This window comes from Cydia fagiglandana, chromosome 15 (genome assembly GCF_963556715.1).
Source record: "Cydia fagiglandana chromosome 15, ilCydFagi1.1, whole genome shotgun sequence".
In the NCBI taxonomy this organism is placed as follows: Eukaryota; Metazoa; Arthropoda; class Insecta; order Lepidoptera; family Tortricidae; genus Cydia; species Cydia fagiglandana.
Window position 1 is genome coordinate 1,860,931 of NC_085946.1, and position 25,783 is coordinate 1,886,713.

Below are 25,783 nucleotides of genomic sequence, written 5' to 3' on the forward strand. Positions count from 1 at the left end.
AGTTAGATCTCTAAGTCATATCCTGTGGAAATCGTTCAAGAGTATCTCCAGAATCGCGCAAATGTCAAATTTGACAGGTTAGATCTTAAACATATCGTTATCGTATCTTGGTGATATCTAAAAGATGTCTATTTCAAAATCCGAATCGGGCCTACTCTTACTTAATTTAGGCGTTCAATCTAATTAGAACATTTCATATACGATTTTTTTGTTTCATGGCTTTCACATACAAACGAAATGTATACCAACTCACTATACAACAAGGTCCAAATTAAAAATAGGAAAATTTAGTAAGGTATATATTATTTGGGTAATTACGAATGTCGAAAACCGTTGGATAATTCCGAAAACGGACTCTTATTATGATGGAATTTTGGGTCTTTTTTTCATCTGATTTTCGGAATTATCCGACATGAAATTACCCGAATACACCTTACGGTGGGACTTGCGAGGTTATCACCTTGATTGATACCAAAGTACCTATTAGTAATGTCTAATATATAATCAAGTTAAATACAGCCTCTGCTAATTAATTTACCCAATCGATAATAATTATAGTTAGTACGCAGTAGGGGAAAGCGGGTTAAGATGAGGTTCGGAGGAGGTTCGAGGCAGAAGTAAGATCAAATTTCTATACAGTTTAACCGTTAATGCTTGTTACGTTGTATGCTTAGTATTATTACAAAAAATATTCGTTGGGGTAAAACGGCCGGGGCATAACAGGATACCAATAAAAACAAGACTGGAGTAATGACGTTAAGAAGCCTGTTGAACAAAATACCAAACAAAAAGAAAAATAATGAAAAAAAACTAGTACTTAAGTAAGCTGTATAGAATAAGAAGTGCAAAGAATGTGATTGAATGAAAGTGAATGAATGATTGATTCATCCCAAGAGAGAAGATGAAACCTGGCGCCGCTTGCATTTACTGCGGGCACCTGTATTCGCCCACAATTGGCCCGCAATTCTTGCGCTAGGATTGATAAGGAGGGCGAGGATGCGCATACTTGTGAGCATTGATAGCCATACTAAAATATGTGCTGTTTTTGCCCCGTCAATTTCCCATTTTGCCCCGAGCGATGGGGCAAGATGAGAAAATTATGTTTCTTATTGTCTTTCCTTATAACCGAAAAATAAGTGATTTAGCTGGTAGTAGCATAAGTTGATTATAATAAAGTTAATTTACTGATGTTGCTTTATATGGAAAAGTAATTTAAATAAACCGTTGAATTTTCCTTATAATGATGTACATTTTTCCTTAGATAGCCTGTTTTGTTCCGGTTTCCCCTACACGTGTAATCTATATACATATATAAATGCAAGTGTCCTGACTGACTGACTGACTGATTCATCAACGCAGAGCCGAAACTACAAAAGCCAGAAAGTTGAAATTTGCACACCAGATTGCATTTATAAAGTGTACAAGAGATAAGAAGCGATTTTGAGAAATTCAACCCCTAAGGGGGTTAAAAAGGGGATGAAAGTTTGTATGGGGTTAAAGTTTTCTTTTAAGCTAGGAATTTGAAACTTCGTAAATAGATATATTATTAAAATACAAGAAAACTAATTTCAGCGTTTTTGAAAATTCATCCCCTAAGGTGGTGAAAAAGGGGTTGAAAGTTTGTATGGATATCAAAAAAAATTTCAAGTGGTGGACTTGAATCTTTGTATTTAGGGATATTATTAGAAGACAGGAAAAGTAATTTCAGCGTTTTATAAAATTCATTCCCTACCAGGGTTAAAAAGGGGTTGAAAATATTAATCCATTACAAATGCTTTGAAACTTCGTAGAAAGGCATAATAGCCGATTACAAAAAAAAGTGATTGCAACGTTTTTGGAAATTCAACCCCTAAGGGGGTTAAAAAGGGGATGAAAGTTCGTCTTCGGGTGCAAATTTTATTTTAAGTTAGGAACTTGAAACTTCGTAAAAAAGTATCATATTCAAATACAAGAAAATATATTTCAGCGTTTTAGAAAATTCATCCCCCAAGGTGGTGAAAAAGGGGTTGAAAGTTTGTATGGATATCAAAAAATTTTTCGAGCGCGGGACTTGAATCTTTGTATTTGGGGATATTATTAAAAGACAATAAAAGTAAATTCAGCGTTTTGAAAAATTCATCCCCTAACAGGGTTAAAAAGGGGATGAAAGTTTGTATGGGGTTAAAGTTTTGTTTTGAGCTACGAATTTGAAACTTCGTTAAAAGATATATTATTAAAATACAAGAAAACTAATTTCAGAGTTTTTGAAAATTAAACCCCTAAGGTGGTGAAAAAGGGGTTGAAAGTTTGTATGGATATCAAACATTTTTTCGAGTGTGGGACTTGAATCTTTGTATTTAGGGATATTATTAGAAGACAGGAAAAGTAATTTCAGCGTTTTGTAAAATTCATCCCCTAACAGGGTTAAAAAGGGGTTGAAAGTTTGAATCCATTACAAATGGTTTTGAAACTTCTTAGAAAGGCATAATAGCCGATTACAAAAAAAAGTGATTGCAACGTTTTTGGAAATTCAACCCCTAAGGGGGTTATAAAGGGGATGAAAGTTCGTCTTCAGGTGCAAATTTTATTTGAAGCTAGGAACTTGAAACTTTGTAAAAAGGTATTATATTAAAATACAAGAAAACTAATTTCAGCGTCTGAAAATTCATCCCTATGGTGGTGAAAACGGGGTTGAAAGTTTGTATGGATATCATGTATTTTTTCGAGCGCGGGATTTGAATCTTTGTATTTGGGGATATTATTAGAAAACAATAAAAGTGATTTCAGCGATTTGTAAAATTCATCCCCTAACAGGGTTAAAATGGCGTTCAAAGTTTGAATCCATTACAAATGCTTTGAAACTTCTTAGAAAGACATAATAGCCGATTACAAAAAAAAGTAATTGCAACGTTTTTGGAAATTCAATCCCTAAGGGGGCTAAAAAGGGGATGAAAATTCGTCTTGGGGTGTAAATTTAATTTTAAGCTAGGAACTTTAACTTTTTGGAAAAAAAGGTAATAAATTAAAAAACATGAAAACTAATTCAAGCATTTTTGAAAATCATCCCCCAAGGTGATGAGAAAGGGGTTGAAAGTTTGTATGGAGATCAGATATTTTGTGAGTGCGGAATGCGGAACTTGAATCTACAGTATAAGGGCATAGGTACCTATTATGAGAATACAAGAAAAGTAATTTCAGCAACCAACATCAAAATCCACGTGACTTAAAACTTCATACAACTTGCTAAAAAAGTAAAGTACTTAATTTCAATATTGCTTGGATATGAAAATTATAGGTACTAAAGATGTAAAATGTTGAAGATAAGATTCCACGCGGACGAAGTCGCGGGCAACAGCTAGTGTTACCTAAATAAAAGTATACAGCGTGTGTCTGACCGTGGGGCTTTAAATCCAAGGCTCGATTCTACTCACTAAACTGAGCTACTTTTACTATGGCACCAATCCCGAAATCCCGATTTTTTTTTTACTATTCATACATTTTGCCTGATCAGATGTTGACGTTTTCTATGGAAAAGCCAAAAAATTTTCCCCGATCTTAGGGTTGGTCCCATAGTAAAAGTAGCTCAGTTTAGCGAGTAAAATCAAGCCCTGGGTTTAAAGCCCCATGGTCAGACACACCATGTATACGTACAGTAATTAGGTAGGTTCATGGTTTCTTTGGTCATCTAGAATAGTAATTTTGTTGGTAATCGTAGTATGTTTCAATTACCAAATTCAGTAAAATGATTGACCATAATTCCAACTAAATTGTGTACTCGTGTAAATTGGTCTAGCTTAATGTTTAAATGTGAAGATAAGGTTTTGTTTGTCATTACAAATACAAATGTATATTTATTAGAATATGGTACAAAAATTTACAAATTATAATAAGTGCGACATAATCTGCCTCTTTCGGCGTAGAATTGCTACTTTGGTGCGACAATATATGTAACACTATGTCAGAATTATTTTAGAATTAATAAATATAAATACTCGGAATGAGCGAATAAACGGCCAGCGATAGGGATCGGATATATTTTGAGACTTGACGAAGAATAAAACTCATATAACTCTCAAAGGACATTTGGCCGTTTTAAGAAGGAAACAGCTTCACAATTAGGCATTTTGAGACTAAGTTGTTTTGAAATTCAGGACATTATAAAGACAGTCGCATTATGATATTTGGGAGCAATGAAACCAAAGCGTTCATTGGCACTGTTAAAATCAGAATATGCCTACGGCTATAACATGCTCGTAGCGCTACGCCGTAGCTTGTAGCAGTATTCTGTAGAGGCTGGATTCAACACAATGATGGTAACAGCCACTGGGTAGAAAGCGGCGCACACCTCTCGACACCCCTGAGCCGCTTACACCAATGTTGCTCCTGGTCGTCTTCACGACTGCAGTTTCAGGGGCCCAACTAGTCAGCGGCAAGACCACCTGCCTCGATAACGTGTGTTATGGCAGGTGTCTTCACTACAACTACAACTTCACTACAATAGCCCAGTCTCTTTGTCTACCCAAACTTCAATCCATAGACCGGTATACCATTCACTTTTTCTACAATAGTCTCAATGCCTGCTGAGACCGGTTCATGGGTGTCCATTGTTGCACCTGTGAACGGGTTCCAGCAGGCGTTCTACATGACATTAAAGCTCTCCAAGGGGCCTCTACAGGTTGGATCAATATCAAAAGCAAGTCTATCAAAAGATCGGGATTTAGAGGCCCGTGAAATCCAAAAATGGGAGTCACAAAGAATATGTTTTTAACATTTATTAAAATACGTTAGTATTAATTCAATGCTTAAATATAACATTCATTAGTAGAAGCTCACAACTAAATTATTCCCGTAACATGAAACCCATGAAATGCAATTCCGTTCCTGTACGAACCAGAGTTAATAACCGGAGTGGTGAAACCTTATAATCGACACTCGCTCCTCTGACAATGCACGTGGTAGTTTCGTACATTACGAAATGTTCTGTATATATGAAGTACAAATTACTATGTATTATGAAGCCCCATGTATATGTGAACAGATGCAGTGCATAATTTTTCATCGTATTTTCTCGGAAACGTTCATATGTGTGCCGAGATTGACTGAATTAGCGAGACACATTCGTATGTTTTCATGGAAATACGATGGAAAATAATTATGCACTATACTGTAGTTACTTGTAGGAGTCAGGGAGACTTGCCCAGGTAGGTGGCAAAATTTATATTATTGATATTTATGACGCCTCTCGCTTGCACGAATATAATTATAATTACGAGCGCATGCACGGGAAAGTAGTCGAAATGAGATGAAATTACTCGTCCGAAATTGTCTTAAAGGGCAGTTTTATTTAACTTGGACTTTAAAGCGCGGATAAGTCGTGTTCCAGTAACTAACCGTTACATTCCTGACAAAATGTATGGGATTTTACATTGACCGTCAGTTTTGTAACGATTGCTAACCGGCCGTTAATGGTACACAGTTAAGTGAAAATGCCCTAAAATACCTACTTATAATCTGAAGATTTATAGTCGAATGTCACCTGATTATCTGTAGTCTATATCTGGAATATCAATATTGCAATGTCAATATCTGCCAATCAGGTGGACAAAATTAATCATTCATTACGAAAAACTGGCATATCTTCATTCAAGCTATTTTCGATGTACCTATGGCCACTATTTCCATTCCGATTTCATTGTTAATTTCGATTCTAAGAGCTAACATCGAAAAAAGGTAAAATCTCAAAATATTTTCCATAGAATTGGGTAAAGTGACAGCTGTCATCTCAATATCATAATCGATTCATCTTTAGCATGGTCTACTTTGAATTACACCAATAATCAGCTGCCAGGCGCCTTGATCAAGTAATACAAATACAAATAATTTATTGAGAAAAGTATAGTACAGTGGTTGTTCTTAAAGACTGAATTTACATAGAGACACGTGTTTTACAGATGCCTGAACTAGGATTCCCTGTGTCTCAGGCAGCGAAGGACAATATTAAATTAATTAATTTATTTATTTATTGATTAATTGATTAATTTATATATTAATTTATTAATTAATTTATTCATTTATTAATTTATTTATTACTTTATTTATTAATTTATTTATTTATTAATTTATTTATTTATTTATTTATTAATTTATTTATTAATTTATTTATTAATTTATTAATTAATTAATTAATTAATTAATTTATTAATTGATAAATAATTAATTTATGAATTTATTAATTAATTAATTAATTTATTAATTAATATTTTTATTTTTATTTTTTATTATGAAAATTCTACATTTATTCATAAACATTATTGGTAGGTACATTCAATGTCAATCTTAAAATCTATAAAAAAAAAAAAAAGATCTGGATCCGGATCCGCGGATCTTCCCATACATTTCGGATCCGTCGTGCAAACCCTAGACATGTCAGACGCTCCGGCCTGCGTGAGTCATCCCACAGGTTAAATTCAAAGCTGGCTGGGTTCATAATTATAATTAATTAATTAATTTATTTGTAATGACGATAATACAACGAAATAACTGTAAACAGATTTCGTTGCTCTAAAAATTGGTTACCATTTTTGGGGGTTAGCTCTCCATCTATTAACTACTTATGATATTTCTCCAACGATCCTTCATGCTATGATATTATTATAATAACTCTTGACAACTGATTCATTTATAAACCTTGTGTCCGCGCAATAAGGCGTATATTTGAACTTGTCTATACATTTTAATGCAGCAGCAGTGACAGACTGGATGAGAATAACCGATGAAGTTAGTCACCAGTACGTATTTATAAATAGGTATGAAAATGAGCCATTGCTACATTCGGTTGGAAACAACGAAATAGAATAACTATAAAAGTCTGACTGGAGCTCAAAATTACCGCCGGGAATTATGCCGCAAGCGACTCAACTAATACTGCGTGCATATTGACAGTGTCAGCGTCAAATATACTGTTCCTTGTAAGACGGGGTCCTTAAAACCAACAGAGGGAAACTTTGGCCCGCAGTTGAATAAAACATATAAAACGTGGACGATTAGCTGAAACGAAGATGACAATGCGGAATTAAGGTGACAGTCCATTTCCAACGACAGCTGCAATACTGTTCATTTTACTATGGAAATTGACAGCGACGCGTTCAGTACCGGTAGTGCAGCTGCGGTTAGAAAATGGAATGATACCATTATTTACAAAGTTACCCTCACCGATCACGCCGATCAGTCGTCATAGAAAATGACATGTCTAGGGTTTGCAATCCGGATCCGAAATGTATGAAATTATCCGGATCTGGATCCGGATCCGCGGATCTTCCCATACATTTCGGATCCGTCGTGCAAACCCTAGACATGTCAGACGCTCCGGCCTGCGTGAGTCATCCCACAGGTTAAATTCAAAGCTGGCTGGGTTTATTTATGGAGAAGTCATAACTTTCAGTAATATGTCAAAAGTAATATGTATGAGTGTGTAATCAAGAGTGAACAGGCACCTTCTGGGCGAGCTCGCTCCATCGTAGGCCACGTCTACGCCTCGGCTAGTCTGTGGCCATGAGTAAGCCCATTCATAAAAAAAAAAATTGTCAGATAAGTTAGTTTAGTGTCAGTCAGTAAATATTGCTTTCCACGATTGAGCATAATCAAGATTTCATTTTAGAGCTGAATTATTAGACAGAATATTAATAAGGTATACAAAATTACCGATAATATAAAACACAATTGATGGCACCAAAAAACCCAACTTTACCTAAACAGTAATTCGGTAACATACATAAAAAAAATCCTTTTTAGTCAGACCGTAAAAAGTCTGCAGCGATTTGATAGCCCACGCAGTGCAAGTTATTTTAGAGAGAAAAAAAATATGTCCCATATATGAGTTATATTTTATTTAAATGATTATTATGCTTCTAACAATAAGCTAGACTGTGATACAACTAAATAATTATAATACCCAGTCTAAATTCAGATCAATGCAATATCCGAACAAGAACAACATCATAACTTTGCAGTATCGATATCGACCGATGGCGCGATGGCAACTTTGTGCAGCGTTCTGCATATCTTAACCTAATTCAAATATAATACCCCGGACTAAGAATTAAAGCATACCAAAGAGAATAGAGTATATAGAGGCGGAATGTCAAAGTAAATTATGTAGTCACTGTAAATTTTACTGCCAACTTTCGACAGAAGATTAAACTGTTAGAACTTTAATCATTATTCTTTCACTGATATGTGTTAAATTTTAATAACAAAACTTCCGTGAGAAACAGACATATATTAAATATATTAAGAACGCGCGCGCGGGCGCGGAGAGCTGCGGCCCGCAGTCTGCGCCGGTCCGTCACCGTAAACGCAAGCTCCTGATGACACTCCTCGGTACGGAGTGAAACATGTCGAGCGTTTTTCGACTTAAAATACGTGAGTGACCCGTTCTTAATATATTTAATATGTGTTAAATTGTTAAATATTAATATTAACGCCATCCATTCTAGTCTATTTGCGTCCCCAAAGTAATGTTTTTACACACTGTTTCAGTTAATTGAACATTCTTCCGTGATTTTGATGACAATGCAATAATATACTAAAATGGAGCTGATGTGATGATGCAGTCTGAAGGTAACTAATAGATGGAAACACACAAACACATAGAATTGAGGCTCATTGCGAAGGTCTCAAGAAGTACTTGATACACCAGCAAGCGATAATAAGCAATTTTTTTACAATTCAATTCAATTGCTCAAAGGTTAACTGGAAGAGATCCCTTAAAGGGATAAGTTCGCCTTTGTACTAATGACGAATGTTATTTTTCCTGTTTTGTTTTGTTTTTTGTACAATAAAGTGTTTTACTACTACTACAACTACTTTACTCAATAAAAATTCCACAACAATCTATTACACATATTTTTTTCGCCAAACTGCATGACAGTTTGTTGGCGAACGGTAGCACTCAACAATCTTCCTTAATCTACTGTGTAAGGTATAAGTAGGTACTATCGGCAATACACTTAGGTACCTGACCAGTCGTTAGGCTTTAATAAAAGTGTATGTCTCAAAATAAAAACGCATTTAACTAATTTGGAAGGCCGAAGTGATCCCATAAGTGTTCCGTGAACAAAGTTTTGTACGGAACATTAAAAATTGACAGTATGTAGGTACTCTTGTTATGTTTTTATTTAATTTTCCTATGGTTTTGCCCGATTTATATTATTCATTGGAATTTAAATTCGTCTCCAAAAACTGTTTATCTCAATTTCTTGAGCAATTTGAAGGCGCTTCACGTTCCACCGTACACGAAACTCATGGAATTACAGATAATAAAATTTACAAAATGAGGTTACTCGTCGATGCATGCAGGCATCGCGTTTCAATACATTGATAATAAGCTAGCTAAGGAAACCAGAACATTTTTCCGCATAAATTAATTTGAGTAATCAATACCCATACCGTAAAATGGGGTTAGTTGGGTGAAATTTGACTTTCAAACCTCGATAAAATTTTATTTTTACATGTGAAAACTGAATGGTGTATATGATAAGTGGTTCGGACGTTTGTATTTTATTTTGGGTAGTTCCATTTCATAACTTTGACGATAAAGAGGAAAACCCACCTCACCCCGCAGTGGCCTCGTATTTGGGGTGAGAGGGTTTTCATACAAAGGTGATTTTGGAAGATTGTTGGATCGATTTTTTTTTTATTATGCGTATTACTGTAGCGCCATTTTAAATTGGAATAAGTACATTATTTTTGTAGCAGTAGCCTTAAAATCTCTTCTCACCCCTTCTCAAACCTTCTTTCCCTAGTCATAACCCAACTCTCCCCGCGAAACCTACTCACCCCGTTTTACGGTAGAGTAAGTTTAATTCGATAGCGTGACGTGACGTACGTGTGCTTGCGTTAAGGCTAAAGCAGGCCACTGAAGAGCCTTCCAAATGGATGCCGTTACAATGGATTCATCCAAATGGACGGCATCCTAATATTAAACATTGTACGTTTTTGACATTCACGGACCGATTTTGGATTGCAGCCACGCTATTTGGACTGTTGGAAGGCACGTCAGTGGCCACCTTAAACTCTAGCCGCCCAAAGACCTATAAAAAGGTCTCCTGTTCCATTCTAATTTGAACTTTGTGTTGACAAAATAAAATTTCATTTTGCTTGGCAAGGTTTGATGCATGGGCGGCTAGAGGAGGATGACGACTCACGTTAGACCGGGCCGTGGCCGGGCCGGAGCTTCCGGAGCTTCGTTTTCCATGGAAAGCACCATGTGATCACGATCAGCTGTCATAGAAAATGACATATCAGACGCCTCGGCCCGGGCACCCCGGTCTAGCGTGAGCACAGACAAAACATCCTCCAGACTGAGCATAGTCGCGCTACCCGCTCTGCCACGCATACGGTAATTTTACTCCATGTTCGAGTCGAAAGTGTCTTTGTGTGACGTCCGTGTCTTTGAACGGACTCTTCTCGTCCCGCGCACCCCCGCATTTTAGGCATCATCGGTTGCATGAAATAATTACTGTAAACTCGGTCTAGAGGATTCGTAGTCTATGAGCGTGAGTTATCCTAATTATAATATACGGGATTTTGAGTTTCCAAAACGTCCCGCTTGGCGCGCTGTTCAAAATCTCATATGAAATGAGACATAACGGAAACGCGTACGTCGGTCACGGTATCGAATGAAAATTACACTAAGGGCTCAGATGCCTGCGCCAAAGAAAGCCCATCGTTTTTTTTTCTTGTGTTTAATAGGACCTTGCAGTTTTGTCTATGGTACTAGCGAACATGGACGCAAAATTCAAACTTATAATAAAGGTATTAAATTTTAAAAGTAGCTCTTAGCCAAGCTTTAGCGCAGGTATCATAATTATGGAACCGGTAGCCCCCGGAATAGAGAGGTTCTTGGCTTCATAATTATATAACTATGTAACAATGTACGTTCCCAGAGACCTTAACAATTTTCATTTGTTTACATTGAAAATAGCTAGCATAAATAACAGATTACTGGAAACATGGGTATTTTATTAACTGGGAAAGCATGCATTTAGCTTTGGAAACCATATGACTATTCAATTCCCCTTTAATTCTAGCGTTGCCGGAATAGCCTCCTCGGCTCCAAGTTTGTCTTCCATTACAATAACAAACATGACACACTCATTTGTTTACCACATTGCATACAAACTGGGAAACTATTGCAACATAACTTTCAAAATATCACAAGTTCCGTACAAACAGTATGAGAGATACGACCTTTTTAACAGCAGTACTGTTGCATTTGCATTTTACGCAGACCGCATAGCGATACGGTTTAGGACATAAATAGAAATATGGCTGGTATTTGTATGCGGGACGAATTTCGATGGACATATTGACGTTTTAGCGGAATGATATGCAAGTTAGATATGCGTGGCGTGTGGTAACATTTGTGATTGTATATTTTGGATTACGCATATTGAAAGGATTTCAATGTTTACATTTTACACATACCCGACATATTATGCAAATGTGCAAAAAGTGTACACAGACTACAAACACAGATACCGCATTATGAAGCGTTTCCAAAAAGCATGATATCTTACTCTACCATTAGGCGAATCGTTTGCTTGAAAAAACTTGATAAGTGCGAGTCGGACTCGCGCACGAAGAGTTCCGTACCATTACGCAAAAACGGCAAGAAAAAAACATGTACGTTGTATGGAAGCCAAACTTAAATATGTATTATATTCTGTTTTCAGTATTTGTTGTTATACCGGCAATAGAAATATATCATCTGTGAAAATTTCTGCTCTCTAGCTATCACGGTTCATGAGATACAGCCTGGTAATAGGGTCCCGATTTTATCCTTTGGTAACGGAACCCTCGTTATTATTACAGTTAGAACCTCGTTTTGGACTTTTGTCTTATCTTGGCATAAAAAGAAACAGCCCCCAGCAATGGAACACCACATTGGTCCCAGGGGACAGGTTAAGGCTTTTTGTGGCCTTACTTGCGAAGAAATAATCCTACTTTCATATTTTACAGTCACATACAATAATATCTTGAACAGCGAAGTGCGCAATAATATATAATGACACGCGCTTATCGGCCCGATTCTAACTTAAAGATACGTCAGTAAAGTTAATAGATCTAGAAACGATATGGATTAGATATGTCAGTGTCATATGTGACGTTTCTTCAAACAAAAACGTCACTTTTGACACTGACACAACTAATCCATATCGTTTCTAGATCTATTAATTGATGTGTTTTAAAGTTCTTATCGGGCAGTATGGCTCTGCGAATTAGATTGTTAGATGCTTTTGTTTTACAGGGGGGTGAAATTGTTAAACTCTTTGTGCTAATATTGATCGAGCAAGCGTCCAAATTTTACCACGAGCGAGCGTAGCGACTGGTGCGAAAACAGGAATCTTGAGCATTGGGAGTACCAGGGGGTTAAACTAACTTTGTTACCAAGTGAAACACAAACTATTCCTCCACACAAACGCGAGGAAAATTCTAGTTACAAATCAAATCCACATGAAGGTTATTAAACATTTAACATTCATCATCATTTAGATGTCTTTTTGATGTCAGTGTATATTCAAATTGGCCTGATAGACGCGTATTAAAACTAATTACTAATTACTGTAATTCAATATTTCATTAATAATTAACGGGTTTCAAATTTTATTCACATGTGAATTCAATTAATAGAATAATTGTTGAAGAGAAAACGAATTATAATTGTTTAATTTTTGTTTGAATACGATACCTTTTCGTGTAAATGTATTTATTTCTAATTATATTGTGATTTTAATTACTAATTAGATTGTATATTTGTATGTTAACATTGTTTCGTCTCAAAGTTAAAAAATAGGTTTCATTTGATATAAGTATTAAAAGTAAGTACCTAAAGTATTTTTAAAATAAACGGTGCCTATATTTGTAAGTCGTATTTATGAAATGTGTCTAAGGGCCCGATTCGGATTTTGAAATAGGGGTAAGTAATAGAACGTATACAAACCTATAATATATTGCTCAGAATATATGAATTCAATTAGTATAATTTTGAATGGCATAACGTGCAATTAGTATAACGTGTGATACGTATAACAATGAATTCTATAATTTTATATTGTATAATGTACTTTACATATAATATCGTTTATGATAAGTAGGAAAATGTATAACATTGAAATAATATAATATATATAATATACAAAACGAATATCACACAATAAATATAAGAGATGCAATTACGACGATAGCATGGATAGAAAAGTTGCTCCATAAAATGTTTTTCTAATTATGTGTGGGTAAGAAGAGAAATTATATTCACTCTTAAATTTTTTTTGTATAAACAATATACTTTGAGTTTGCCGTGATTACGTGTTTTCTATAACCTAACCCACTTTTCTGGTAGCAGTTTTTTTTCTCTGAGGGGTCGCAGTTCAAACCTAACCTAACCCACTTTTCTGGTAGCAGTTTTTTTTTCTCTGAGGGGTCACAGTTCAAACCTAACCTAACCCACTTTTCTGGTAGCAGTTTTTTTTCTCTGAGGGGTCACAGTTCAAACCTAAACTAATCTACTTTTCTGGTAGCAGTTTTTTTTCTCTGAGGGGTCACAGTTCTAACCTGACCTAATCCACTTTTCTGGTAGCAGTTTTTTTTCTCTGAGGGGTCACAGTTCAAACCTAACCTTATTCACTTTTCTGGTAGCAGTTTTTTTTCTCTGAGGGGTCAGAGTTCTAACCTAACCTAACCCACTTTTCTGGTAGGAGTTTTTTTCTCTGAGGGGTCACAGTTCAAACCTAACCTAACCCACTTTTCTGGTAGCAGTTTTTTTTCTCTGAGGGGTCACAGTTCTAACCTAACCTAACCCACTTTTCTGGTAGCAGTTTTTTTTCTCTAAAGGTCAAAGTTCAAACCTAACCTAACCTACTTTTCTGACAGTTATTATTGGTTAAGTACTATAAACTTTGAAATTCTGAGCTATCCTATCCAAATAATTTTACCAATGTTTTTTTCAGATAATTATATGAAATTTTATTAATTATTTTAATTTATATGCGTAATAAATGTTATATTAAATTTAGTTAGTTTATATGTATAGTATACCAAACAACGATATGTATATAGAATGTTATATTATTTTTATGTTATACTAATTGAAAATATACATTTAGTGCATTATACATAAGATGATTATACTTTATGAACGTTTATAAACTGAAATTATACCAAAAGTGCATATTCATTATGAGACGCACCCTTGAAATAGATATATATTAGATATCTTTTAGACATCACCAAGATATGATAACGATATGTTTAAGATCTAACCTGTCAAATTTGACATTTGCGCGATTCTGGAGATGCTCTTGAACGATTTCCACATGATATGACTTAGAGATCCAATTCACGTCTAATAGATATCTTACTCTTTCTAACGAAAAAGTGACATTGGTTGCCCGAATTGTGCTGCCAAAGAGATCTAGTACGTGAGTGCGTGTCGTCTCTTGTGAATATCTTGAAGTTCGAATACGGCAGTAAAAATGAATGGAATTAATGAATACAAAATCCGCCTTATTTTCAAGTCATTATCTAAATTATAAAAAAATGCTTGTAGCACAGGAATGTGCACGGTACATCTCATTGTTCCCCCATTACCACACCTATTCTCCCCACTCTCCCCTAAATAAGTATTTTACTACCAGCTACAGTTGCCTCACGCGTTTGACCCCCTAATTAGTTAAAACACCCTTTGTTGGGGTAAAAAAGGTTGATTAATATACTTAGCGAGCTTGCATGGTTTGACAATAAGGTAAAAGTAATATTCTTCATACGCGAAACAAATAAAAATGTTCAAGAATGGCGGTCAGATACGTCGTTCTGGTTTGTGATAAAAAAAAACGGTGGAAAAGTGAATGCTTTTTCTATAATTAATTCATAGCATGCGTGAACACATGAGCGGTTGGGTTAATCTTTTATTAATTCAGTGTTTACAGGTAGGCTGGTTACAACAGGCTTTTTAACGCTCGAAAAAAATGTGTTTGTGACCTGTTTAGATACTAAAAAAAAGTTTGATTAAACAGTTGTATCGTGTACCTAGTATATCATCATTTAATTAAAAAATGGTTGAATAGTGTATCTGTTTACTTTGATTCTGGATACCCTTATAAGGCAATGATCCAAGATATATTTTTGACAAGTTATTTGAACAGTATATTATCAATGTTTTTAGTTAGTGCTAGGAAATCTCTGCCGGCTTTCATATTGATTATCACTGCGACAAGGTACGAAATAGCTAAATCTGCCTTTATACGCTTAATTACAATGGTTTGTTACTTTTGAGTAATAAATAAATAAAATATTACAATGAAAATACCCCAAAAGATTGAACATACTTCTTATGAATTTATGATCACGCTGTATGGATGTCATGTTATAAATGTATGAAAAGTTTACGTGTAATATTTATCTACCCGTGACTGTTTTCCCTAGTGGCTAGGCAGAGGCCCCTGCCTTATGGCACCCTTCCTGTCACACTTACATATGACTATTTTATTAGTAGAAAAATACGATTAGTAGTTCAACACGTTCGGTCTCAGCAACGTAGACGTATGTAAATTAGCAAAAAGGATCCATCCACAAAAATCTATCATTCGAAAGAATTTTTTTTTAATAGAAAATTCAAATTATATTGACAGATTTATGTGGGTTCTCTAAATTACGTCTAGACGCTCTGTCACAGACAAATAGAAAATTGTAATATACCTACAATAATCAGTTCATCATACCCTGCGATTTTAGGTTTAAAGCTTTCATACAGTACGGCCACCATCAGTTTGGCATTGACATAATCGCTATCGTGAACGTAATTTACTTTCTATGCATCTCGCTCGTACTGACATATTAGTGCGAAAGAGATATATAGAAAGTAAATTACGTTCACGATAGCGTTTATGTCAATGCCAAACTGATGGTAGCCGTACTGTATGAAAGGTTTAAACTTACACAGGTGCTTTTATATAACTAGGAATTAAATGTCACTGTCACTGTACAAGTAATTTAACTTAGGTAATTTAATACGGTCCTTATAAAATAAAAGCAACGCGACTTGTCGGGGTTGACTGCAATTAACTGGGAATATTATAATAAGCCCGATACAAATGGACGGCGGTCACGCTTGACCGTCGTCCTAACTGAGCGACTAGCTGAACTGCATTCGAATTGACCTGGGTGCGTAGCCAACATGCCAATCGTTCGCGATACGGTCATCTCTCTCTATCACTCTTCCATTATTAGTGTGACAGAGACATTATTAGCGTTTCGTGCGTTACGGAACGCAAACAACTGAAACACCTACTAGGCTAATAAAAATAAGTTTTTGGCAAAAAAAAAATGTAGTAGTAGTAGGTACAAGCTTTTATCGCTAACTGTACTTTTCTTTCCACATACAAACTAATACTCATCGAGAAAATTATAAAAATTTCAAACACAATTAGGTTGCGTTGTTTTATCACAGAGTTCCTATGGCCGCCTCCTGTCTCCATCATCAGATCATCTCGATGGTACCTTAATATTGCATTGTCACTCAACTTATCTGATATGTATGCAAATTTTCAGCTTCATCGGATACCGGGAGGTGGGTAAAGTTTTACTTGCAAGATTTGACCCGTACAATCATAGATACATATCAGTATATATATACAAGGTGTAACATGAGGAAACCGAATAATTTTAACATCGTATTCCTGATCATATTTAGAGACAAAAATGTCCTATAAACTTTTTTGAAATTCGCCTAGTTTCAGAGATAATATTAATTAAAAAAAAACAAGTTAAATAAAAGTTTGTAAAATACTATCAGAAGAGATAAGGCCAATGAGGCTAATTCCGTCATAGGGACTATTCCGTCCACTAGCGTTTTTCTCAAACAACGAACAACATTGATAATTTCGTTGACAAAGCAGCGATTGCTTTTAGTTTCAGCAATCAAAAGCAAATGGTTTATTTCCTACGATTGAAAATCAAAGAAATGTACGCTCGTGGACGGAATTGGGCCTATGACGGAAATAGCCACAATCCACATTTACCTTAATTTACTATCTTACACGTGCCGACCTGGCATATAAAAAAAAATTGTCACCCAGTTGGGGCAAGTAAAACGTAAACGTTCCATCGAATGCAACTAAATGGAGTTATTTTACTGGATACTCGATACTGAATTGAATTGTCGGTTGTGTTATTGCCGTCATTGGTTACTGAAAGTCGGAGGGCAGGATAAAAATATTTTTACCGATACAATGTTCCGTTGTGGACAAAAAACCTTTCTTTATTGATAGAGTTTTTTTTTTCAAGTCCCAAGTCAATTTTCTTGTCAGTTTCATGTACTTAACAACTACGGCTTAAACAAATCCTCTGAAATTTTCTGTATTTATATGTTTTTAAGTAATTTCTTCGATTTGAAAAATATTTGAAAAAAAAATCAATGAAATGCGATTTTTAATGCTTTTATTTCTAAAGGTTTAGACACTAATGATTTAAGATTTTTTTTTTATAATTAAAAAGTACTTAGGTAACCAGTGGTTCATTGGCTGTTAACTACTACGACTGGCATAAACGAGTTCATATTTAAAAACAAAAAGTATTTAGTTATTGAAAAAATACAGTTCATTACAAATCAAGACTGCTTTACAAATCTTTTTATTTCCTGCAATTCAATTCAAAAGTGGCTATCAAAAAGCAATAAACGTTTCCACATCATAAATGGTTGAAACAAAACCGGTATTTAAACACACGCTACCAATTAAACGGTTTTTCTTTTCTACAATTTCCATTATTTTAAATACGGGCCAAAGGTGCAGACATTGCAGTTCAGTTTCATTGTCCCATTAGCTGGAAACGACTCCATTTTGTTTTTTATCTCAACTCCTTTAGTCTCCATTATCGCTATTTTAAAACTCAATTCCGTTGCTGTATCTGTATTGCATGCATTCTTAATTGAGAGTACCTACAATTTGTTACTTTTTTCCATTACAGCACTTTTAATTTTTTTTATGGCAAGAAAGCATACGGCCCTGACGGTAAGCAGTCATCGTAGCCTATGGACGCTTGCAACTGCAGATATATTACATACATATTACTTCTATTTTATGACTAAATGACTGGTCGTGATATCTAAACCAACTTCATCAGCTTTTAGCGCGTTTTTATGTTGCTGGATTCGTCAATCTATATAATAGGTATACTCGTATTAGGTATGCGTCTAAAGTTAAAACGGCCGTTTTTGTTTTGAGTTCATACATCGACAAATCCAGCAACATAAAAACTAGTTTGATGTATTTAAAGGGTACTTCAATACAAAATACAGTACGTAGCGGCGGTATAAATATATTTTGTTAAATTAAAATAGTCACGATTATTTAACAGCGGCGCTAGTGTGCACGTTGATGGGCTCTTAAAGAAAGAACAATGAAATCATATCGCGGTTGACCCGCTCGTGTAGTTTAAATATTATTGAACGATGTTCATTTCCTTTATAGTAGATGTGTTGAAAGCTGTAGAACATAACATATCAAAATGTTAATTAGAATTGGCCTCGTTTACATATGTACTGGTTCACACATCGTAATGAAACGAAATGAGTAGGTAATATAATTTCGACGTCGACACAGTTTATTTCGACGTACTCGTGGGTCCGTTTGGTTTTAACACTGCGAACGTACAAATGAATTGGTGTTAACTCGTTCAACGCGAACTGATTTGTATTTACGTTGCACTGATGCGGATTGAGAGCGGACTGGGTTGACAAAGCGATTGTTGCCTACAATGTAAAACCTACGGCCCAATTCGAACTTTAATATACGTCAGTTAATAGATCTAGAAACGATATGGATTAGATGTGTCAGTGTCAAAAGTAACGTTTTTGTTTGAAGAAATTGACGAAAGAATTGACGTATCTTAATTCGAATCGGGCAGCTAGTATTTTCTGCCCTACTTGCAGTCCTGCAGGACAACACATGAAATCAGCAGGCCTATTATGGAATGCTTTATCCACGTGACATAATATCTGTCACTTTTTAACAAAGCGCGATTGAAAGTGACAGATACCATTATTATCACGCTGTCACGTAGACAAGAACGACCGTACATTTTGGTAATTTCATGAGGTTATAAAGAATTCAGGTATTTTTTTATTGAAATGTTTATTTCTGGCTATACCTAGGCTATTTGAATTCACAGTATAGATTTCGAACCACATTTCCTCCTTTTAAAATAACTAAGCATCCGTTGGCAGAACACGTTAATTAGTTTAATTACAGATGACAAATCTATCTATAATTACTGTTAAATTCACATACAGTAAATTACTATTATTACTATAATTATATGCAAATAGTAATTATTAGGCAGACCATTCAATGTAGATAGTTTGATTAAATTTTACCTACAAATCTGTAGTACATATTTACAGTAAGTATAATATTAATGTTTACCTGATTACAAAATAGAGTATTAACAGAAATATTATTTGGAAGGAACCACGAGTAGATCCACTGTAGCTAACAACTTTCGGGTCAGCTCTCGTATTTTGATACTAACCTTAGTCCTAATCCCGACTTTATCGCTAAAAACTTTCAATGCAATTTTCATCTCTTTGGGTTACATTTTATAGAATCCTTTATAATATAAGTAGAGCTTTACGACACTTGCAAAATATTACATTTTAAATTTCAAAGTCTTGCCTTCAATATCTTTACTTTATAAAGGAACTGGAGGTCAATTCAAACTTGAATTTAACATCAAAATTTTGCTTTCTCAGTTTTGACTTCCTGATTTATACCTATTAAAAATTTTGATGTCTCAATTTTGATTTCCTGACTTATACCAAAATTTTGATGTCTCAATTTTGATTTCCTGACTTATACCAAAATTTTGAAGTCTCAATTTTGACGTCCTGGTTTATATGTATCTATAAAAATTTTGATGTCTCAATTTTGACCTCATGTTTTTTTATATTTTGTTTAGAACGACTAGCATGTTAGAAATGGTAAGTAGCTTTGTGTCAAAAACCCATCTTTGCTTTGTACTATTGGTACCTAATGTAAATAAATAAAGATCAAAACAAACAAATACTTAATCTAATTTAAAATACTGTAATGTATCCGAAGCTAAAGTGGCCTAAAATTATAACAATGGTAATACCTCTGCTATAATTACGTATCGGATTTCACGCCTTGAAATATTTAATTTACGTTGTTAAAATTGTATTCACAAATGGAATGTGACTAACTCTAAATTATTCAGTCTTGAAAATTGTCACCGACTGACACTTGGTGTTGAATTAAATATTCCAACAAGAAGTTTTGTTGCGTGCTCAGAAATAGATTGTATTACGAGTGTATTACTTGTCAGTAGGTACCTATGTACAGTCAAGGAATTTAAATTCCGACCCATTTCGTACTTTGTCACAGTGACAATCAATATGAAAGCCGCTAGAGACCTCATACGGTTGTCACTGTGACAAAGTACGAAATGGGTCGGAATTTAAATTCCTTGACTGTACAGTTATAGTGATACGTACTATTTATTATTCGATAACATAAGACTAGAAGATCACTGGTGGCCTAGCGGTAAGAGCGTGCGACTTTTTTTTATGATATGGGAGGCAAACGAGCAGACGGATCACCTGATGGTAAGCAATTACCGCCGCCCATGGACACCCGCAACACCAGAGGGGTTGCAAGCGCGTCGCCGGCCTTTAAGATGGGAGTACGCTCTTTTCTTGAAGGTTTGAAGGTCGTATCGGTCAGGAAATACCGCTGGCGACAGTTCATTCCACAGTTTGGCTGTGCGAGGCAGTAGGTCGCTGTCGCGGGTCCAAACTCGTACAAATGAGTTTTTCAGAACTTATGTACGAAATATCATTTACTTAGTATAAATTTGCCAGTCGTTTTTCGGTGACGGAAAACATCGTGACTAAACCAGACTAATCCCAATAAAGCTCAGTTTACCCTCTGGATTGGAATGTCAGATGGTAGGTAGTCGCTTTCGTGAAAAATAGTGTCTACCTACGCTAATTCTTGAGATTAGTTGCCAAGCGGACCCCAGGCTCCCCATAAGCCGTGGCAAAAAGCTGAGATAAACAAGGAAGATGATGATGATAAAAGTAGAAGATCACAGAATCAGATAGTATATTCAATGCTTTTTCTGTGAACAGTTACAGCAAACAATTTCGATTTCGAGACCACATGTACGAACAGTCGAATACATAAGAAAATTGTAGACAGTGAGTACGAGTCACTGACAGCGTCATACATACACATACATACATCACTGGCTCAGTTACCCAAAGAGAATCTTGGCCTCTGACACAAGAGAGCGCCATTCTGCCCTATTCTGCGCCACTTCACGCCAGTTGGGTATTCCGAGGGCGGACGGGTCTTTTTGGGCTTCGTCACTCCAGCGGTATCTGGGCAGTGTCAACACTGACATATACGCTAACGTCTACTTAATTTATTTTCTATACATCTCGCTCGCACTAATATGCGAGTACGAGCAAGATAATAAGTTACGCATACGCTAGCGTACATGTCAGTGTCAAACATAGACTAGGAATCCTCTAGACCGAGTTTAGAGCAATTATTTCGTGCCACCGATGATGCCAAAAATGCGGGGGACGAGGTGAACGAAGTCCCGTACCGTGATTGGTCCGTTCAAAGACACGGACGTCACACAAAGACACTTTCGACTCGAACATGGAGTAAAATTACCGTATGCGTGGCAGAGGGGGTAGCGCGACTATGATCAGTCTGGAGGATGTTTTGTTTGTGGTGTCAAACGCCGTAGCCGATATCGAGCGTTGTTGACCTCTGCCTCGTTAGGTGTTAGAAGGAAACCATCGTTATTTATTGTAATCTATAATTAGAATACTGTATTACTGTATTATTTACAAATTACGATGTCGTCGCTAAAACGATTGGTTGATAATTTGGTTGGAAATTTTCTTCTTCGACACCTATAATTTAGAAATGGATTTTGAGAAATGTTATGAATTATAATTATTGAATGAGGAATGGTATGAATGTGAAGGAAGCGAAAGTGGTATGTCAGGATCGTAGCAAGTGGAAATCCGTGATCTCTGCCTACCCCTCCGGGAAATAAGCGTGATTGTATGTATGTATGTATGTATGTATTATTGAATGACATCCTAAAAATTACAATGTATCCTATCGTATATGGAATATTACATTATACATACATATAACATTATTGGACTGTTTTTTAGGGTTCCGTACCCAAAGGGTAAAAACGGGACTTACTTAGAATCCGTCTGTCACCAGGCCGTCTGGCCGATTCGAACTTTAAGAAGCGTCATTTAATAGATCCAGACAAGAAGATATGGTTTAGACGTGTCACTGTCAAAAGTGACGTTTTTGTTTGAAGAAACGTCACATTTGACACTGACATATCTAATCCATATCGTTTCTAGATCTATTAAATGACGTATCTTATACTTCGAATCTTATATTCGAATTATAGCCGTGTATCCCGTGAACCGTGATAGCTAGACAGTCGAGTTTTTCACAGATGATGTATTTTTGTTGCCGCTGAAAGAACAAGTACTAATAGTACGGAACCCTTGGTGGGCGAGTCCGACTCGCACGTTTTCAAAAATCATCATTTCTTAAAAAAAAAATTTGGGTCATAGGTCGTATCGCTGTGACATTAAGCATTGTTTGAATAGGGCCGTAAGTATCCATTGATATCGATAGAAAGACGTCATTTTGTCTAAATATTTGTTAATAGGTACCATTTCTAAAGTAAACTAACATGTCCATCTAAATATCAACATTTGGTTAACAAAACTTTAACGGGCTTTCTGTAAATAAACATTGACAACTAATATTTTCTTATAGCTATGATCAAAAACATTAGATACACAAACACAAACAGTCCAAAGAAAATAAAGATTCTCTGTAATCTTTATTATTAGAGAATTGTTTATTCTTTTACGTAGTTTTAGACAGCCAGGTAAAAATATCGCTTGTTTGTTAACAATAAAGTGTATTTTCTTAGTCTCGACAAATAAATCTATGAATAAGGAAAATGAGACAAAGAATTATTTTCTTGTACAATATAAAAATATTGACAAAGAAAAACTGATGTGACCTTTGGGCCTTCGGGCTAAGTAATCCATTTTAGGGCCAAAGGAAATGGCAATGATGTAATTATAAACAACATTTATTTGTCTGATAACCATTAAGTACCTATTATGCAATTTTATTTTTAATTTTATTGCAAAATTAATTTATTTGTATTTATTTAGAGACAGTTTAAGTAATTATAACGTAAATATAATTATAATATTTTATAGGTAAGAAATTTGTTTTTCCTTACAAGCTTTTACCGCTGACTTTTATTTCCACGGGCAACTAATACTCATCGAGACAATTCTAAAAACCCGAAACACAATTGGGATTCATTATTTTATCACAGAGCTCCCATGACCACCTTCTGTCTCCATCATCAGATCAGCTCGATGGTATCATAATGTTGCATTATGACCCAACTTACATGCATGCAAATTTTAAGCTACATAGAAAGTCTGGAAGTAGGTCAAATCAAATTTAACTTGCAAGATTTGACCCGTATTAACATAGTAACATACAGTATACATTGCAAGTTAATAAAAAGCTTGTAAAAAAGAGAACTAAAGCTTCCTAGGTAGAAATACTGTTATGCTGTGTAGTTAATATGAATAATATTATTAAAAAGTGTTCAATTGTTTACCGAATTTTCGAGCAATATTTTTTACCTACTTATGTAAAACTTATGTCAAATACAGGTTTTTATGCCCGATGGAAAGCAGATTTATATACGTTTACTTGCATGAAAGTATTATTCAAAAAACCTTCTTCAATACACGTTGGCATGTCGATTATACTGCCTCTACCAATATTTGAGGTACTAAACTAGTTAAAAGTTAAAACGAATCTGTCAAACAAGTGAATCTAAATAAAAGCTTGTGAACCTACCCACACTTTTCTGGTGCCCCGTGTAGTTAAGGTAAGTTGCCGATCCTTACCATACGTAAAATACGTGAGTGATCCATTCTTAATATATTTGATATGTCTGTGTCTCACTGAAGTTTTGTTATTAATTTCATCAGGACATTGTCACACTTTGTCATTTCAAATGCCATGCAGAGCTTGGTCCGTATCTAGACCTTAGACATTTACTTAATATGAGCAGAAACTGATATCGAGGAATTTTTGATCCCTCTGTTTTAATCAATATTCCAATTAGAACTAATAAATAAAAAGCCTAATTGAGAATCCTCTGTTTCGTTATTTAAAGTGAGAAAGACAAGTTAACAAAATTTAGGTCAGTAATTAGCAGATTTGTACCAGATTCAAATTTTTACGAGCGAACGTGTTGGTCCGTTTTTCCCCCACCTCCTCTTTAATACGCGAGGCACGTTTCTGTCTCCTTCACAAGTTTCCGAGACAAACTAAACCTTTTTAAGCATTTGTAATTTGCTTTTGAAATTTTGGACAATTTAATTTTCTTTGAAGAATACGCTGACAACGTATTTTGTTTTGTTATTGTAACCAAAACTTTTTATGGCTAAATTTAGCGTAACTTTAATATAGAAAAACACATAATATTCAAATTCAAATATTACTGACTTAGGCTTATAAACTTTATCAATATAACATGAGACTATTAAGATACCAATTTACCAATAAGCTTTGATAATTATTTATTAAAAAGTGAGTTTATTGTTACCAAAGTCATATTTGTGAATGACAAATTCTCCAACCCTTTCAACGTCGCACATCGCACACATTTTAAGCAAAGCTTAACTAGCACAAGAACACAAAAAAGAACCTACCGTAAATCAGTTTCACAATCACGTGGATACACGAGCGCGGGAACGACAGACGTGGACGCGACCGAACGCCGTGGCGGCCGCGGAGCAACTGAACGTAGCGGTAAAGGAGTCCTTATGAAGACTTCGTGAAACTCAGGTCGCTAATGTTCACGTGAACGTTTCACAATATGACCGATTAGGATTTATCAACTTGTTACGGTTTTGGTGGCCAAAAAGAATGTACAGCTTGACATCAAAATGATATAATTTATTTAGAAATGTAATATTTATTCAAACATTTTAGATACTTTAAAAGGATATAACATTGCGCTTTAACGGCTTTACCATAACTTTGCCCACCGCGTCACAGTTTAGTTTAACCGAAATAACTTAAAAGTAGTTACAGAGTGATACACTTTTTTCACTTTCTTTGTTTGAATGTTTATCAGTATCTATTTTTAAGTTATTTCGCTATTACTGAACTGTGACGCAGTGGGCAAAGCTATCTTAAAAGGCATAATTATCAATATACATTTTACGGTAACAGTTTCTCCATACATACATAAACTGCCATAGAAACTATTATTGGACGCGAAAGTTTTAGTTTAGAACTTTAACTAGGTAGTGTAGATCTGTTTACTTAAGACAAAACACAATCGACATTGACGTCTGTCTTTTGTTACGGTAGCTGTCGCTTGTCACTATCAGTCCCTTGTCTCTTTAAACCAGAAGCAATGTATACTTACTTAAGATGTTCCGGTGTTCCCTTGTCAATTTGAGATAATTATTGTTTCAAATTTCCTAGTATCCTTAGTAATATAACATCACACTTTAAACTCACGTGGTTTTGTATGCAAGTGATTCAAACTGATATAATGTGATTCAAGCGATATAATTTCATTAATTTAATCTTCTCCGACGTTTCAGCTGGGTTGTGTTGGT

At 35.2% G+C, this 25,783-nt stretch overlaps 1 protein-coding gene across 2 annotated transcripts in view; it reads right to left on the reverse strand.

Moving 5' to 3' along the window:
• LOC134671162 (connectin-like) overlaps positions 1 to 24,981 on the reverse strand; it is a 49,903-nt gene extending 24,922 nt beyond the window's left edge. The window contains exon 1 of one of the 2 annotated variants that reach the window (XM_063528932.1): positions 24,863 to 24,981. The gene's annotated coding sequence lies outside the window, so the exon portion shown is untranslated. The remainder of the gene's footprint in view (positions 1 to 24,862) is intronic. The other variant, XM_063528933.1, reaches the window with a different exon arrangement.
• Between the last annotated feature and the right edge of the window lie 802 nt (positions 24,982 to 25,783).